General features: G+C 35.0%; 1 protein-coding gene across 2 annotated transcripts in view; it reads right to left on the bottom strand.

Annotated features, from left to right (window-relative positions):
• SEMA3D (semaphorin 3D) overlaps positions 1 to 19,690 on the bottom strand; it is a 203,459-nt gene that overhangs the window by 130,273 nt on the left and 53,496 nt on the right. The window contains exon 1 of one of the 2 annotated variants that reach the window (XM_059396943.1): positions 9,278 to 9,345. The exons of the other annotated variant lie outside the window; for it this stretch is intronic. The gene's annotated coding sequence lies outside the window, so the exon portion shown is untranslated. Of the gene's footprint in view, positions 1 to 9,277; positions 9,346 to 19,690 lie in introns of those variants that run through there. 2 annotated transcript variants of the gene reach the window in all.

Raw genomic sequence — 19,690 nt, 5'->3', positions numbered from 1 at the left:
TCCTTCTTTATATATTTAAAATAAGTTCTTAAAAAAAAATAATTGCAAAATAAATAAATAAATAAATAATTGCGTTATTTTAAAGGTAGTAGAAGAAAATGTCTGTTACTGCCACAAAACAGTCATTTTAGCTGCTCCACAGGAAAATTTATCAAGATTAGATTTAAATTATGTACATTTTAAGTTACTCAATCTCTTCAGAAATGAATCTTGCAATCTTTCAATTTGTCATTTATACCAGTAAAAAATAGATACATTCTATTTTTGACTTACAGATCCTCCTTAAAAACTTACTACTTTTATGCAAATAAGAACATACCTACAAGAATATATATGTAACAGTCATTAAGATCACAGCTGGTCCCCAACCATTTATTAAGATGAGAAAAAAAAAATAAGACTCTTCTCTGAAAGTAGTTGATTACATATAAATAAGTAAAGCACCATGAAATGATTTCTAAAATCAAGATAATTATGGGATGCTATGGAAGATAGATAGCTCAAAGGAGTATCATACAGATTTAAGCAAGACAAGGATAGTTGCACAGAGGCCAGTGAAAGGAGAATGGAAAGCAAAAAGAGATAGTTTCAGAGGACAGTGATAACTCATTAACGGTTCTTGAAAAGCCAGAGCATTATAGACTTGGTTAGACTGCTATGATGAGAAGGGATAGAATAGCATAATCCAGAAAGGTGGAAGAGAGAGGACACCAAAGATGAACTTGACCTAACTGCTAAATGTGTCTGATGCCTGTTTTGATACCTAATATATTATGACTCAAATAATGCCATTACTCCACACTGCCTCTGATATTAGATCATATGTGCAGATTCTACGCATATTCACCAGCGACTCTAATCCCATTTGGCTGTTCCTTTCATTTTTCCCTTTATCTACACGTTAGCCAGAATATGGGTACTAATTGCAGAAGATCCAGAGCTTTGGCATACACACATGTATTCCTTCACTTACCCTTCCTCCTACTTCCTATACCCTCCCCCAACCAAAAAAAAGGAAAGGTAAATGGAATATAGAATTTAAGTATATTAAACTTCTCATTAGGTTTAGTTTTTCTGAGATTCTGGACATGTGAAATACTACCTTTTTCTTCATGATGTGCAACAAGGCATGTAATGCGAATGTATGTTTAGGTACACAGGCAAAAGAGAGGGAACTTTCCATGTGTGCATTTTATTAGCAATAATGACCTCAGTACAGGACCTTTCTTGGGAATTAATGACCAGTTGGGGTTAATGGCCCTTGGCTCTGTATTGAGATATCTACTCCTCCAACTGATCATTAATCGCTAAGACGTGCCCTGTGCCTCCAACACTATAACTTAAGAAGATTGATGTTTTGGTTTTCAATGAACAGTAGTCATACTGTTCCTTGTAACCCAACTCATTAATACTGTTAAATAAGTTAAAAATCAAAGTGCCGTTTTCCTGGCTACATGACATTCCGGTAAGTGCATGCACGTGTTCTTACATATGCTAAGGGTGAAAGACAAAATAAAACAAAAATCCTGAAACTGCCGGAACTTGTTTTTTTTAAACTTTAAATATTTTTCTACTATAAAACAGTCATTCTCCATAATCTGCTGTTCCTGATTCATTGTTTTTCTTCCCAACAATCCTCTGAATTCAATAGTTAATCTTTTAATTGAGGTAATTTATGGGTTAAATGGAGAGCCAACAACCTCTCCACGAATCTATTGATGTTTTGCTATCTTCCTTCCAGTGGATGTGGATGTGTGTGTGTGTGTGTGTTATGTATGCACACGTGTGTGTCCTGCATCTGGGAGGAATTACAGAGAGAAGTAGGTGTGATTTAACCTAAAGTGGGTGGATTTAGTGAATTGCATAGGTTATACTGCATGCTACTGTCTGTAACAAGCTCGACCTGGAGCCAATTAACTGAATGTAATCTATTCCAGATGTTCACTGGAACAAACAGCACTCTTGGGGATCTTCAGATGTGGAGCCAATGGAGAGTGTTCTGATTATGAGAGATTTTTACACACTGTTCCACTAAATCAGAGATCCAAATGCATAATCTAACATTCAAGAAGGCCTTGTGCCATTTCCCAAAGGAATACAAAGAGTCCAGGGCTTACTGGATGGATATTAAGTCATCAAAAATATTATTTGAGGAGCAAGGGATATAAAATTTTATATGTGAATTTCATTGAGTTGCCTTATTTACTTATATCCGTCTATTCCAAGTGTCATTAAGATAATGTATAATTATGGGGAAAAATATATTCTATGCATAGGACAAAAATTTAAATAGGTAAGTCTTGAGACTAAAAATCTGAACACATAGGTTCAGGATTTTTTCTCAGGGGTGTGTGTGTGTGTGTGCGCGTGCGCGCGTGCGCATGTGTATTTTGGGGAAAGAGGCAAAGAATCCTTGATTTTTTAATTTATAAAGGGTTATTGGTTCCTCATACCTTCGTGGTACACATAAGGTCACTTGAAACTTTTTTACTCATTCAAGAGACATGAGGAATCATGACTACACACAAATTAGTAGTATTAAGTGTATAGGCTTACTTTGGCTTAATTGTAGCTCATACTTTTGAATCACTATTTGATTAGATGATTTTTCTGTAGGATACACAAAACTGATAAAATATTAGTAATACGACTTCATGGTAAGGATGGGGACAAGAAACCAGACAGAAATTATAGAAGAGACTTGAGAGTCAAAGAGACAATATAGGCAAACAAAGAGAAGTTTTTTGTTTGCGGAGGGCTATCTTCTATTCCATGGATCAAGTACAATGATAACAAAGAAGAATGCAAGTGGTATGTATGAAGATCCACTAGGATAGGCGCTTGGAATGCTAAAACTTTCATGTACATGTATTTTATCTCATCCTTTCTAAATTTCTTTTTGCATGTTTTCTAATATATCTAATATCTTACTACTTAGCACAATCAGGGGTATGAAATCACTGTGCAAGTGTATAGTACTCTCACCACTGACTAGAATTTATGGGGCAGAAAGTTTTCATTGAAAAATTTTAACTATTAATGGGCTTCATTGTTTTAAGAAGTCAGGAATTCCTCAACGATTAGTATATTCCCATGGAGTCTGAGAGACCATCTGATGTTTTTAGACATCATGAAGAACATTTAATTAAATGTTAATTACTTCCTTAATCCTTATGGATATTTCACCATATACCAAACTAAACATGAATAGCATCAGTAATCAGCTATAAAGTTGAGCTGAATTCTTTGTAAGTAAAGATACACTACAGTAGTTACATTTTTATTTGCTGGGGTTTAATCACAATGTCTACATTTCTAAAATATACTGAAAATATTTCGTATAAATACCTGCTCAACAAAGCCCTTTTGTTACATGTTACTTGGGTTTACATGTCTTATAAGCTTGTACTTACAGCCACATCAAATTATATAGGATCTCAGCCCTAATGAATCCAGTTCAACAGAAGATAATAGTAAAACTTCAGCGCATACAAGTGTAACCTGTTAAGATTACTACTGTGGATGGCACTTTTTTCCTGAACATAACAGTAATAACAAAACAATGCTTGTAAAGGGGTCCTAAAGAAATAAAGTGTCCCTAAGGCCCAAATTGCTCAAATAATACAAAAAAAAAAAAAAAAGAAAAAGAAAAAAACCACTACTGTAAGTGACTTTATGCTAGTCATCTTCCTTATCCTAAATTTCCTATCATTTTGCTACTCAAGGAAATACAGTTATCATCTCATAGGGTCAGAAAAAACACCAAGAGCATAATCTTACTTGGTCTCTCCTTTAATCTGATTACTCCACAATTCAAAGACTTAAGATTTTCCTTTTCAAAATCTCACACTAGAGAATGGTTTGTTCGATGCAACTTCTCATGACCAAGATCATGAGAAGATCTTAAAAAGAACACCTTTTAGAATTCTGATATGCATTCTGAGAATTATAGAATATTTATAGGTATTCTATGGAAATAATTATAGAAATTATAGAATACTTGGCAAATTTCAATGTCTGCCCTTTATATTCAAAATATAAATGTATAAAATGGGGCACCTGGTTGGCTCAGTCAGTTAAGTGTCTGCTTTCAGCTCAGGTCTTGATCCCAGGGTCCTGGTATGTAGCCCTGCATCAGACTCCCTGCTCAGCATGGAGTTTGCTTCTCCCTCTCCCTCTGCCACTCCCCCGGTCCATGGTCTCTCTCTCTCACTCTCTCTCAAATAAATAAAAAAAATATTTAAAAATATTAATGTATAATATACTTTAATTGATTATTTTTTAAAATTTAACAACCTCTACCTCAAATATTCTGATACTTGACTCTCACGGTTTAAAAAAAGTTTTTCTTTTTAATAAATAGAATGTTAAATTAAGCAGGGCAGGTATTAATGCAATTAAGATGGCAAAATAGTTGTATTCTCTAGAAATAATAAAATAAGAATTAGCCATGTGTTTATAATCCAGAGGATCTTCTAATTTATTTTTGTGCTTTTATGTTTAAGGAATGTCATTATTATCAAAACTGAGTGATATTTTGGCGAAGATCCAAAAAGTTTAACTTCCTTTTCTGAAGTATACATCTAGATATTAATGTAGACATTGAGCTGTATGTCCAATAAAGACTTTCCCAGACTTTACAATATTTATCTAATACTCCTGCTAATGTGATCAGCAAATAGATTTAAATCTTAAACTCATTCTTTAATGATAAAATGTACAAAATATTCTATATACAAACTAATCTCGTATTCGGATGGTCTCTGTGTCATCTAAAATAACCACGCACTAGGAAACTTTTCTTTCAAAGTAATACAGGTGTTCTATTATATTAAAAGATATTATCATGGCGTTTGCTTCTGTAAGGCTTATACTACTGTTGAAGCAATGCAAAGACACACAAAGAAAAGAGGATGGCACCAGCATAAGAATGATGGACAAGTGTGTAGAGTTAAGAATTTTTTGTTTCCTGACATGCATGGTGGTCCTGAGCTTTACAATTTTCACATGTATGCTGCATTTTTCAAATAAAATATTTATTGAACTAATTAATTATGTTAAAAAAGGAAATGTACAGAAATTTTTTACTACTTAATGCATACTTTCTAATAAGACTGTGAAACAGGAAATTCACCATATCCTCAAAAACAGTATACCGGGAATTATTAGTTACCAAGCTATAAAAATTATATAAATGTTATACAAATCATTTATGTATACAAAATAGTATTTAAGTAATTTCCCACAGTGAGTCCAAATTAAAACATGGGTTTGCATTATAGTTAACTTAGAATCTCAAGCTTGTAACTATTGGAAACTAATAAATATTTACAAATGAATTAAGTCATGTTTTAAGACATAGAATATAGAATAAATATAAGGATTGTTTGTGAAGCTCCTCAACTTTTAAATAAACAGACCAAGAAATCCAATCAAACCTACCAGTAATTCCAATATTTAACAGCAATTTTTTTAAGCAAAAAAGGCTTATGGCAAGAAAAATTTGACCTTGAACTTCATATTCACATAAATTCTCCAGGAATGCATGTACTTTCAAGATCAAAACACTTAAAGTAAGTTAAATGACTCCTTTATGGCCTTTTTCTTTCTTTCTTTTTTTTTTTTTTTTAAGGAAAAAAGATGTACTAAACACATTAACACTACTTGTTTCATCACTATTTAATGAAACACCTAGGGAAATAAACTTTTCTAGCACCATGAGGCATTCATTCCATCTGCATAGGGAGGAGACTTTAAATAATTCACTTCATAAACAGCACTACCTGGGAATAAAAATAGGCAGTGTGAGAAAGGAAACGTAATGTCACAGACAGACTTCAGTAACCCAGTCTTCAAAGTAAATTTTAATTTCATGGTATTTGAAATTTTATGACTCAGCTGGGTTAAATGGGTGATGGGCATTAAGGAGGGCACTTGTGATGAGCACTGGGTGTTGTACGTAAGCGATAGATCACTAAATTCTGCTCCTGAAACTAATATTACTCTGTATGTTAACTAACTAGAATTTAAACAAAAACTTGAAACAAACAAAAGTAAATAAAATAATTTTAACGTGATCAATGTTATTTTACTTGTTTTTAGCACACTGAATTCAACACAACTGATGACTATGCAAACAACAAGGCAGCCTTTCAACAAATAAAACATTTTCCAGCACTTTTGGCAGTAATAGTTTTTTAAGGATTATTGCTTATATTTTCAGTGATGGTGACAGATGTTAATGGATTTAATCTTGATTTAAAATGTTTCATATGCAATTGTTATAATCCACATATTTTTATTTTCACTCAACAATTTTGAACTTGGCAGATGAGGAAACTGTGGCAAAGAGACAGTACTTCAGTGGCCAAGGCTTCTCAGCCAGGATCAGATGCAGGGTCAATTGACTACACACACAGAGCCCCTCCAGGAATGCAAGCGAGGTGGGGCAGGTAGTGGGGGGAGGAGAGCCTATCCTGGGGTCCACATTGTCTAGAGAATGTTTCTGAAGATGAAGAAGGGCTTTCAACCCAGTGACTGTGACTGCTGGGATGCTCCCAGTCTCTCTTTGGCAATGTCCAATAGAACATTTGCTATAGGGCAATGCTCTGGATCTTGTCCAATAAGGCGCTACAAGCACACATGGCAAGTGAACACTTGAAAGGCAGGACATCTAGAAACTGGATTTTAAATTCTATTAAGTTTTAATGAGCTTAGATCTTTTTTTTTTCTTTTTCATCTCTTTCTGATGTGTAGGTCAGGGACTAGTCTATCTAATCTAGAGTAGTAAAATTAGTATTTACTGGGTAATAACAGTAACAGTTCTGGGATAGTAAATGTAAGTACAGAACAAGAAAGGGCGAAACATTTTATTTTCTCTCTTTCTTTTTTTCCTGGTAAGAAAATCTAGGCATTAACTGAAAGAATTTATAAGGCATAATTATCTGTTTTATAGTTCTGAATGGAAAACTAACAGAGATTAACCCTAAAAATTTCCCTTTTCTTTCCCCTTAAACTTATTTGAGTAAGATGAAGACAAAGAACTCTTTCATCTTTCTATTTCAGTAGCATTGGGAACTATTTTTTACAAGCTAAACACAACTAATTTTTGTTTATAAAGGAGCTATTTCTTTTTCATTTATTTGCATTTTTAAAAAAGATTTTATTTATTTATTTGACAGAATGAGAGAGAGAGAGAGAGCATGAGAGGAGAGAGGGTCAGGGGCAAAAGCAGACACACTGCTGCGCAGGGATCCTGATGTTGGACTCGATCCTGGGACTCCAGGATCATGACCTGAGCTGAAGGCAGGCGCTTAACCAACTGAGCCACCCAGGCACCCATTTTATTTGCATTTCTAATTGTGCCTTTCTTAGATGTCTATTGCAAAATAAATTTGCACATGCTCACTGTAGGGGGGATGCTAGCCCAGAAAAGGGCTAGGCACCTAGAAGATATGGTTATCCATAATAAAAGTCTGTGAAATCTGTCACAGATTCTTTACCAGCTCCTATCGGAAATCAAGATGCCCCCAAACCCTGACAGAGTCAATATTCTCATATTTAGTTTAGTTCTACTACTAAAACACTAACAATAATTTAAAAAATAAAGTTACAACTTTTATAAATAAACTGACATTATAATTTCCATTTTTCTACACTTAGAGGGTTGCATTGTTAAATTTCTTTTATTTACATTTCTAAATGGCCCTAGTTATAACTGTAACTCTGGTGGGACACGTCAGAAGTAGAGAAGAGGTAATTAAGCACTCAGGCACAAAGCTCAGCTCTGCCATTTGCCTTCTGTTTCTCAATAAAGTTACTTAACCTCACTGTGTCTCACTTACCACACCTGAAATAGCAAAGAATATGAGTATTTAACTCGTATGTTGTAAATATTAAAAAAACATGCTGTAAAGCACTCTATTATGCCCAATACATAGTAAGTGCTCAATGAGTATTAGATCTTTAGAAATCATTATATTCCATCTGTCTTCATTTTCCATTAAAATTCTTTTTAAGTACAAATGCAAATTATGAATATAAAGACATTTAATAATGACCTAAATATATGTCTACAAATTTTAAGGCCCGTAAAATAAAGATACTTAGGAAAATAATATATAACCTCCAAGAATATGAAGACAAATGAAGAAAGTATTTGAAGAGATCACCAAAAAGGACAAATGAACACGACAGCAAATGAACAAATTCCATTTTTATGGCGTAAGAGGAGGCTGCCAGTGATTGTTTGAATTTTGTTATAAAGGATAAGACATTGTACCTCAAGTGTTTCCAGTGCTCTTCATTTAAATTAGATCACATAATTTATCAGGAAAGGGAAAGAAATAAATACCCAATAAAATAATAATTTCATATAAACCTTAAAATCAAAGTAGAATAAGGATTGGTGAGTACATATAATACCTAACTTTAAGATTATCACTTGTATTAAAAAGATGAAAATAATTAGGGTTCTTTTGGTGTGGGGTTTTTTTTTATTTTTTCTCAGAAAATATACTAGTATCAAAGGGGGAAAAGGGAATTTAAATAACTTTGTGGGCTATGCAGAATTGAAGGGTATAGTATACTCAATGGTATATTCAAAGTATAGCAATAACATACGTCTATAATTCAATTTATCCTTTTTAGTGGATCTTAATACACTTAATACAAAAAATTAAATATTTGGGGGTTTTTATGCAGCTATCCAACCTGTTTCACTCAGTGTATTATTTTCCATTCCTAACACTAGCCTTTACTTTTAAAATGGGTATAAAGATCTTTCATGAACTTAGCTCTTTGTTTTCCACATTCGTTAAAACAATTTACTCTGCCTAATTACAATGCCACTTTAGAAGTTTACATGTTTTACACTGGATAACTTATGATATCCTTTGACACGTGTATAAGATTATTTTAAATAGTTAATTTAAATAATTGTTAATTTATTATAAAATAAATTTTAAAATTCATACCAACTCATAAAACACACTTGATCCTATCAACACCCTATGATTATATAACATAATATAGCAAAATTTTCTCTGATATGTAACAGGAGTTAAAAAATAATTTTTAGTTTATAATAACCCAGAAAACAGAAAAGCAGTATCTCCTGACTGAAAGCAGAGCAAAATTAGTTATTATGTTCATATTCAATTAGGTTTAAGTAAATTTAAAAAAAAAACTTTGATTACATTTTTAAATCATTCCAGGTCTGTAAACATGCCAAGTATTATTTATAACACTTTTCAAAATTACTATATTTACAGCATACCAAAGATTTGAGGTTGTCTCTCTCACAGATTCAGGGTTAGTTCACCTCTTAGAGCATCTTAATATATCTGCTAGCCCTAAGATGGAAGATAAAAGCACATATTAAAAAAACCTTTCCATATTCAATAATTGTTTCTGTATATATTTGTGTAAGTATTCAATGTTTCTATAACATGAGCTTTACTGTCCTTAGAATGCATATTTCAATTCACGTTAATTAGAAACTAGTAAAGCTAAAAATAAATGACAATATATTGTGTAATACCAAATAACATTATTGTAAAATGATTAAATATTGTTTTATAATACAAGTTTTAAACTTTCTTTATATATATCTTCCTATGAAGATATTATATATGTAATATTTTAAAAATATGTTTTAATATACTATTTAATATATTCTATATAATTATTGTGTATATAATAATAAGTATTTATGTATTCTATATATTTTTATGTATACTGTGTGTGTGTGTGTGTGTGTATGTATATAATACACACATATATATATATGCAGGGTGGGGCAGAGGAAGCATGGAGGCTGACACAAGGCTTGATTTCATGATCCTGAGTTCATGACCTGAGCCAAAACCAAGAATCAACCTTTAACTCACTGAGCCACCCAGGTGACCAGAAGATATTGTGCTTTAAAGTATGACTCTATAATTCCTTCAGAAACAATGTTGAGTATACTAGATATGCAGCAGAGAAGCACAGTGTGAACCTTGTTGAAGAGCCATGGGTAGTAAAGCAAATTAATTCCTTATACCTCTACTCTCTTAATACTTACAAGGGAGTAGTTTCTGGGATCACACACATTTGTATTTAAAAAGCAACATACAAATGCCCAGTGCATGAGCAGTCTGCCTGTGTAAAGAATGGACTGGGTACAGGGTGCCTGGGTGGTTCAGTTGGTTAAGCAGCCTGCACTTGATATCAAGTCAGATCATGATCTCAGGGTCCTGGGATTGAGCCCTGCCTTGGGCTCCACGCTCAGGAAGGAGTCTGCTGGAGGATTCTCTCTGCCCTCCCTTTGCCCTGCCCCTTCTTTTACATGCTCCCTCTCACTCTCTCTAAAATAAATAAGTAAATCTTAAAAAAAAAAAAATGTGGCTGCTGCCTTACGAAGTGAAACTGATCAATTTCTATTTCTTTATCAGACAGCCCTGTATTTCTAAACACCCTCTGATGTTTCTCATGTAAACTTATTTTGCCTTTTGTTTTGTTTTGCATAACATGTTTTGTATGTTCTTTTGAAGTCTGTTCTGAATATTTGGCCGTCCAGTTAGCCCTTCTACCCTCACAGCCATCCTTACCAAGTTCCCTATTAACCAACATCAGTTTCTTTTTCCTTCCTCCTTTTTGAGATATAATTGACATATAACATTGTACACATTAATATCAGTTTCTGAGCTGTGTTTAATTCCATCTTTGCACCCTCTGCTATATGTGAAGAACTGGATTTAAATGGCTATCCCAACTCTTTTAGGATAAGCAAGGAATTCCTGTGTTTAGCACGTAGCTACAGGTGGACATTTCCCCATTTTTATTTTTTACTAGAGAAAATGTTTTATCCACATGACCTCGAAAGTTTCACTAAAAAATGAAATCAGCCCTGTAGTTTGGCTTTTTAAATGCAGAATTCACTTTAGGTAATCTCTCAAAATCCTCAATAATTCAGTTCATTTATTTTTGCCACATGTTATAGCAACTGAGATAAAATTCTCGAGTCTCAGGGAGGTGACACAGCCTAAGAAATCAAGGCTTGGCTGTGCAATGATTCAGGTTGCAAATCCATTTTCACTACTTATCAGCTTTACACACTAAGAGAATTCACTTAATTTCTCTAAGTCCAGTTCCCTCACCTATATAATGGATTCTCAGTTCTTATCAAATATGACTGTTGCAAGAATAAAATGAGATAATGCAAGGAAAGCACTTAGTACTTTGTCTGGCACATAACTAGCTCTCAAAAAAAAAAAAAAAAGCTTTAGCATAAAGCTTTTTCATTTTTTTTTTTTTTTTTTTTTTTTTTAAATTTTTTATTTTTTATAAACATATATTTTTATCCCCAGGGGTACAGGTCTGTGAATCACCAGGTTTACACACTTCACAGCACTCACCAAATCACATACCCTCCCCAATGTCCATAATCCCACCCCCTTCTCCCAAACCCCCTCCCCCCGGCAACCCTCAGTTTGTTTTGTGAGATTAAGAGTCACTTATGGTTTGTCTCCCTCCCATCAGGGAAATACAAATCAAAGCTTTTTCATTTTTGCATGGACTGTGATAGCAACTATTTTCCCGAAGATAGAAAGTGAATATAAAACTTATAAGGAAGCCTGAAAACTCCCATGTACTCCTATTATGCTTGCAGATGTGTTTGTATAACTTGACATTAAAGTTCCCAACCTCATTCCACAATGTAAATTTTTTCAATGTATAATCAGATAAAAATCCCTATTAAAATAATAATAATACATTATTTTCTTTAAGCTAAGAATTTGATGGGCCATATGCACTGCCAAAATGAAATCCTAACCAAAAGAACACACTTAATTGCTTTATTCGTTATGGAAATTGTTAGAAAATAAAAATAAAGGCAAAATAAAACAAATATTTTTGTTTGAGAACATTCAACTTGGCATTACCAAATATGTTTGCAAAAAAAGTCTATGGAGGAAGTCTCAGAAGTGAGATTAATATTTATAAACAGTTTTGACAGTCAGCCAATCTAAAGTTACTCCTGAAAGCTTATTTGGATATTGTTAAGAGCCCAAAGAGTTTATATACATAAAGAACTTTAGCTTTAATTATAACTGCTGTACTTTTCCAGAGTATTCAAAACACTGAAATGTTATAGTATAGTACAGTTTAAAGACCTTTCCAAATAATATTTAGGCCATTCCATACATCTCACAAGATTTGTATTTGTTCTTTCCAGAACAAGTGTAATTTCCATCTACAGACACTTCCACTTTTTCAGCCACATGAAGGCAAGGACATCAATCACATTCACCACTCTATCACCAAAGCCTAGCACAGTGCCTCGCAGAAAGTAGGTGAGGAGCATATATTTGTTCAACAAATGAAAGAAGCCGTCATTCTCTTTTTTCCTTTATCAGCCCACTTCTGTGGCATACGGTAATAAGTAGCTACAATCTCTGTATATCATTCCTATGTGTGATATCATGATGACTCAAAAAATCTGGCAAGCTTCAAGAGTCCTAGAATCACATGGAAACTTTGTCAGACCAAATTAGAATGACCCATAGCTGCTACAAAAATCCATATCAAAAATGAAAAAAAAAAAAAAGAGAGAGAGAGAAGAAAAGAAAAAAATTAGAAGGAATGACTGAGTCAGAAACATTCTTGGTATTTTGGTATTTCTGGATATCTTTTTTTTCAAGAGGGTTCAGAATCACATTTTTCTATGACCTCACTTGAGAATGTTACGGAAAACCCCTGTATGGAGAAAGGCCATGAAATGTGAAGAATTTGAAATTTGGAGTTAAGTAAGGTTAGGTACGAATTCCAGTTTTACCACTTTCTGGACAAGATTTTCTTAAAATTTAGGAAACACTGTCATCATGTTATGTTTTTCATTTTGAAGTAATATATATTAAAATCCTTATCCACACAGTAGGTGTAAAGTAAACCTTAGCCATTCTGAGGATAATTCTTTATTACAGATTAAGATAGCTCCACTCTCCCAGTGGAGTGTGATCTGTCAGTGAACTCTGTTGGTACTTAAGATTTGGAAGCAAGCAAATACTCCTTAATGATTTGGAAAATTCTGAGATTCACCCCTTTCCCCCATCCCCGTGGTCTCAGTGGAGAAACTTTCATAAGGAAAGGTTATTTTAATGTGATTCTTTCTTTACTATCACCTTTATACTCCTTATTTCTATCTTTGGTCAGTTACTGACCTTTATCTAAAAGACAAAGCAGAAAACTGAACATTGGTAGAAATTAAGCACATATTAAGAATTTTCCATTAAGGGGCACCTGGGTGGATCAGCCAGTTAAGCATTGCCTTAGGCTCAGGTCTTGATCCCAGGGCTTTCTGCTCAGCAGGGAGTCTGCTTCTCCCTCTCCTGCCCATCTCACCACTCATATTCTCTGTTGCTCTCTCTTTCTCTTAAATAAATAAATAAAATCTTAAAAAAAAAAAAGAATTATCTGTCAAGCATCCATCCTGTCTTTACAATTTCCACATTCCTAGAACATTCATAGCACAAACCTTTTCCCAAGAAAATGTACATCCAGATTAAAAGAGGATGGGAGAACAGTGTCTAAGTGGTAAAATATGCAATCCACTTGAGAAAAAAGTAGAGAAGTAAAGATTATTGCTGTCCTCGGCAAGAAAGAATGTGAAGTTCAATTATAATATCACATGCATGTGTCTTTTGGAATGTCAAAGAACAGCAAAGAATTCTTGATCATAAAACAAGAAGAAAAGATATCTTCCTATACTTGGCACTTCAAAAAATTCATTTTTTCAGACATCTCTTCAATAAAACTTACATTGCATTACTCCAATAAAATTAAGAGTTCTCTTTGCAAAAGGCATTTTGTGTACTATTTTAGTTATTTGCTCAAAAATGGCTGACTGCCACAGACTGTGATAAGCATCAGTATTAAGTAGTCTTACAACTTTGATTTTTTAAATATTGCACTTGAGTCATTTAAAACAAACATATATAACATCTATCTGGTGCAGAAATTCAGACACTTCAGAAAAAACTGTCACAATCTATCAATGGCATTACAAAACTAAGTGTAGAGTATTTAAATTATGCCTTAGTCTATGACTGTTTTTCTTTGTAAAAAGGGTAAAATCATTACCATCAGAAGGCAAATTATGCCTTATTATTGAGAAAAATAAATTTACATCAACTAGAAGAAGACATTGTCAGTATTTTGCTCTTTACAGATTTTTGTCACACAAACTCAACTATTAAAATGTGACTTTTTAAAATATATGTCAGCTTCTCTGGTTAAAATTTTGTAAAGGACACAGAGAACACAGGCAATGAGTCACATTATAGCAGAAAGAGCACTGAGTTAAGGGTCTAAAGATGTGACTGAAGTCCTGGGTTTATCTCATGCAGGACATCTTGTCTTTAGGAATTTAATCAACAACTCAGAGACTCCTTTTATATAAAGTTAATATCTTGACATGTCACTGACCTAACGTGGATATTAGGTAGTTCTCCTAGGTAGTGCATATAAATATTTCAAAAATGGCTAACAAACAATATACATAGCCCTAACAGCCCCTTTACACAGATTTGCTTTTTCAACTTCATTTCAGAAAGTTTACTTTTAGGTCTATTCTAATTTTTTCTTTATCAAATAGACAAGAATACACACTTACAGACACACACACACACACACACACACACACACACCCCAAGAGGGAAAGGTAAAGAATTCTCTGTTACATCTGTTTTTTAATTACCAAACAAGGTTGTCGTCTGTGTCAGTGATGCCATCTCATAATGTACATGCCATTTAACCTCCAGGATTAATTTGTTCCACTCCATTTTCAAGGCCACTAAAGGAGCCTGAGTTGCTCTGACTGTAAGCCTAAATTACTACAATTGGTATTCTGGACTCTGTACTTCAATCCAGGCAGTGCCTGCCGTTTCCAGATTTGTTTTCTTAAAGTGCTTGCTTTCAAAATGCCATTTCTAATTTAAAATATAAACACCCTAGTTTGGCATGCCAGTTCCTTCTTTACATAAATCTCTGTTCTTCCGTGTACACTCCCTGTTTTGAGCAAGATGGTCAACGAATCCTTGCCATCCAAGTCATGTTCATTTCCTTCTCCCTGTGCATGATGCCCTGCCCTCCCAGATCCAATCTCATCCAAAAAGCATTTCTGGATAAATTCCAGGTCAAAACATTCACTCCCTATCAGGATCACGATAGTACATTTTTTTCTACCACATTAACTTACAGTCAAAGTATCTTGTATGTGGTTTGAATTGTACACACCTCTTATCTGTTCAAAAATGCTGAAAGATGCTTAAACACAGAAAATTTCTTAACCTACCTTCAATAGCCCTTAGAACCTGATGAGACTCCAAGTAGAAGCCTAATTCTATCTAATCTGATTCTAAAACAAACTCTCATGTAAATTCATTTTCCTAAAATCCTCCAATGGTTTACAACTCAGCCTAAAATAGCCACATTTCAGAAAACACATCCAAAGTCATGGTTATGATTTACATGTATAGCTACATAACAACTTGTGTGATTCTTAGTCAGGTGTGGTTTCATTTAAAATCTGTCATGAAATCATACTAAAAGATACCAATTAGCTTGTAACTTTACAAATGGTGTTTTCCTTGAAAAAAATCTGTTGTTTGTTTAATGATCTCTTATTTTATGGCACGAATGGGCATATGCGTATGGCAGGACTAACTGTCCCTAGTATAAAGACTCCTATTTCCTGTTAGGGATACAAATGTAACCAGCCCTGAATTTGAGTAAGGCACATGGTAGAAATTACATTTCTCATCCTTTTCTCAGAGCTAGTGAGACAGGGTTAATAAAGTCTCACTAATTCAAAGTGATGTGTATAATGCCCTTGACATTTCTTTAAAATAAAGTGCTTGCCTCCTTTCCCTTTCACACCCTATCCCAACAAGCTAGAACGTGGACCAGGTGCTTGTAAGCCAGCTGTGGTCACGTTGCACCCGAGGGCAACACTTGGAGGAAGTCAGGGCAAGAAGATAGAATCTGAAGGCAAACAGAGCAACTTACTCACCCTATTATTTGTCCTGCACAACAGACAAAGATGTTACAGTCTCCTTTGAGTACTGCATTTGGGGGTCTTTTTGTAGCAGGAAAAAAATGCATGTTCATTTTATTAATAGTTTTTAAAAGCTGGTTTATGGGGTGACTGGGTGACTCAGTTGGTTAAGTGTTTGCCTTTGGCTTAGGTCATGATTTCAGGGTCCTGGGATCATACCCCACGTCAGACTCCCTGCTCAGGGGGGAGCCTGCTTCTCCCTTTCCCTTTGCCCCTCCCCCAACTCCTACACATGAGCACATGCTCTCTCTCTCTCTCTCAAATAAAATCTCTTAATAAATAAATGAGATAAAAGATGGTTAAGGATAGGTTTAAAACCTATAGATACAAAATCTCTGATAGGATCTGTATCCTCTATTACTTATAACACATTTTATAATGCAATTATTTTAAATCAACTTAAATGTACCCACTTAAGCCTCCATGTTGCATCACCTCCTGTACCCCTGGGGATAAAAATATATGTTTATAAAAATATAAATCAACTTAAATGTAGAATATTTGCCCTAAAATTATGAGCAAGTAAAGTTTTAAAATTTCTGTCATATTATCAGAATATAAGAATTCATAGATGAGATTTGTCTTTGTAAAATTCCATCTCTCTCAGCCAAAGATAGTTCAGCAGTACTTAAACAAGTCTTCTATGTTTGTGTGTTTCTTTTAGCATATCGAAGCTCTTCCTTTTTTCTTTATTCATTTTTGCTATGGATCTCACAGACATGTTCTCCAACATCAAATACAAAAATAATGTTACTGCTGAAACGCTAGTTAGTAAGCTGTTAATAAGTGTGGATCAAAAGTCTGAAATGATAACTGACATGGAATTGATTAGAAGTTAATAAAGAAAGAATGATGGGGGGGCACCTGGGTGGCTCAGTCAGATCAGCATCTGCTTTCAGCTCAGGACATGATCTTGGGGTCCTGGGATGGAGCCCCACATCCACGTCCAGCTCCCTACTTAGCAGGGATTCTGCTTCTGTCATTCTCTCTCTGCCCCTACCCCTCTTGCTTGTGCTCTCTGTCTGTCAAATAAATAAATAAAATCTTAAAAAAAAAAAAAAAGAAAGAATGGGAAAAAAGAAAGCATGCCCTCATTTTATGGCTAACAGACAGTGTATGTGTCACCTATAAACATGATAAATGCAGCCCAACCCTACTCAGTGAGAAGAAAAGTACACTGTGGAATTCTTTTGGTAAGCTAACCTTGGAAAATACTACTCATATTCATAAAAATATAGGACGCACTATAACTAAACATCTCCTGTGCCTAACTTTCACAGTGGTTATAATATCTTTCATTTTGTGTTTATTTATACACATAACATTATGTTAGAATACCTATGTAATATATAAAGAATATTTAATAAATATGTAAATTGATTTACAAGTATTCAACATTGAAATACATGGGAAAATAATATCAGATTAAATATAAACACATTCTGAATACCTCTACTTCAAAACGTATTTAGTGTAATCAGCATAGTCCTCACACAAAAGGCAAACCCAAGAAACTTCATTTTCAGCCTCTTAGAATTTTTCATTTTTTTAATAGCAACCATAACTAACAAACATCTTTTTGTAATGATAGAATGGTCTTTAACTGAAAACATCCTGGTATAAGTAAACATTTAACTATCCAGTCTGAAGAAAGCAGTATTGTCATTGATTCCTGACACTAGTTTGAGGCAATAGTTTTTTGACACCAGTTTTTCTCCTTAGACAATTAATCTGACCTTGCTATGGTCTGAATGTTTGTGTCCCCCCCAAAGTTCCTATGTTGAAATCCTAAATGCCCACAGGAAGGTACTTAAGTCATGATGATGAAACCCTCATGAATGGCCTTAGTGTCTTTAAAAAAGAGGCTTTAGAGAAATCCCTAGCCCCTTCTACCAAGTGAGGACACTGGAGATGATGCCAACTATAAATTGGGAAGAAGTTCCTCAGGAAAAGGCAACCATTTGAAACTTTGATATTGATTTCCAGCCACCAGAACTGTGAGCAAGTAGTTTTATAGAGCAGCCCAAACAGATGAAGACAGATCTAAGTGTTACTGCCCTTTTCTTTACTGTCCTTTACTTTAAAATAAGGCATCTGGAACCAATGGAATGCTAGGGTCTCTTTTAAACCTAAAATGCCAGGATGGCAGATCTGGTCATGTTAGTGTGTCTCCCGTTCCCCCAAATTAAAAAGCCATACGGGGGGAATTCGGCAAGATGGCGGAGGAGTAGCAGACTGAAATGACATCAGGTCCCAGGAGTTCAGCTAGTTATCAAACCATTCCAAATACCTACAAAGTCAACAGGAGGCAGAAGAGAAGAAGAGCAGCAATTCTAGGAACAGAAAATCAACCATTTTCTGGAAGTTAGGACATGCGGAGAAGTGGATCCAAAATGACAGGAAGATATAGCGTGGGGGGTGGCGCCTCCCAGCAAGCAATAGAGCAGCAGAGTACAAAATCAGAACATTTAGAAGTCTGCTCCACTGAGGGACATCACTCCAGAAGCTAAGCAGAGGTGGAGCCCTCACGAGGACAGTATGATCTCAGGGCCTGTGGGGTCACAGATGGATAGGGGGTGTCTGAGTGTGCCTGAGATCCCAGGAATCGGAGCTAGGAAGCCAAATACAGAGACAGAGCTGAGGAGTGAGCTCTCAGTTCAGGGTTACCTTAAACCATGATCCAAGGCACAGTTGGACCATTTCTCTTCGAGCAGGGACCCCACAAGAGGCAGATCCAGAGAGACTCCCACTCCTTCCTCCTCCAGGACGATAGAACAGGAGAACACAAGGCAGGAATCTGCTGGGTTTGTAGAATCCAAATGGGGCCATATGCCAGCCATAGAAATGCCCAGTCACAGGCCAGGTGAGCTCAGAGTGCAGCCAGAGACCCAGAGACGAGAGGGACCCACTGCTTTTCTGTGAGGGTGGACTGAGGAGTGGTGGGGCCCTGAGCTCTCGGGTCCTCTGGGCTAGAGATTGGGAGGCCACAATTTTCACTGCTGTCCTCCAGATCTCTATGGAAAGTGTTCAGAGAACAAAAGTACTGAAAGTGAACCCAAGCAGATTACTTAGCCTGGCTCCTGGCAAGGGCAATGCAATTCCACCTTGGGCAAAGACATTTGAGACTCACTGCAACAGCCCCTCCAACCCCCCTCTGCTGACGATCAGCAAGAATATCCAACCAAGACCAAGTTCACTGATTGATAACTGTGGAGCTCCAGAGTTAGGGGAAAGCAACGCAGAGAATTCATGGCTTTTTCCCCATGATTCTTTAGTCTTGCAAAGTTAAATTAATTTTTTTTCTTTTTCTTATTCTATTTTTTTAACTTTTCCTCTTTTAAAAATTTTAACTAGTTTATCTTAACAGTACCTTTTTAAAACAAATCCTTTTAAATCTTCATTGTTATAGCAATACTTCATCCGTTCATTTTATGTAACCTTCTTTTGTGTGTATATATAAGTTTTTTTTCCTTTAAAACTTTGGGATATAATTACTTCTAATAGATCAAAATATACCCTAAATCTAGCACAGGGACTTGTTCTAGTCTCCAGCCTGAGCAGATTCTCTCCTCTTTTTTTTTTCCCCCCTCT

Source organism: Mustela nigripes, chromosome 4 (assembly GCF_022355385.1).
Source record: "Mustela nigripes isolate SB6536 chromosome 4, MUSNIG.SB6536, whole genome shotgun sequence".
In the NCBI taxonomy this organism is placed as follows: Eukaryota; Metazoa; Chordata; class Mammalia; order Carnivora; family Mustelidae; genus Mustela; species Mustela nigripes.
Note: the sequence above shows the minus strand (reverse complement) of the source record. Positions and strands in the feature narration are given on the sequence as shown.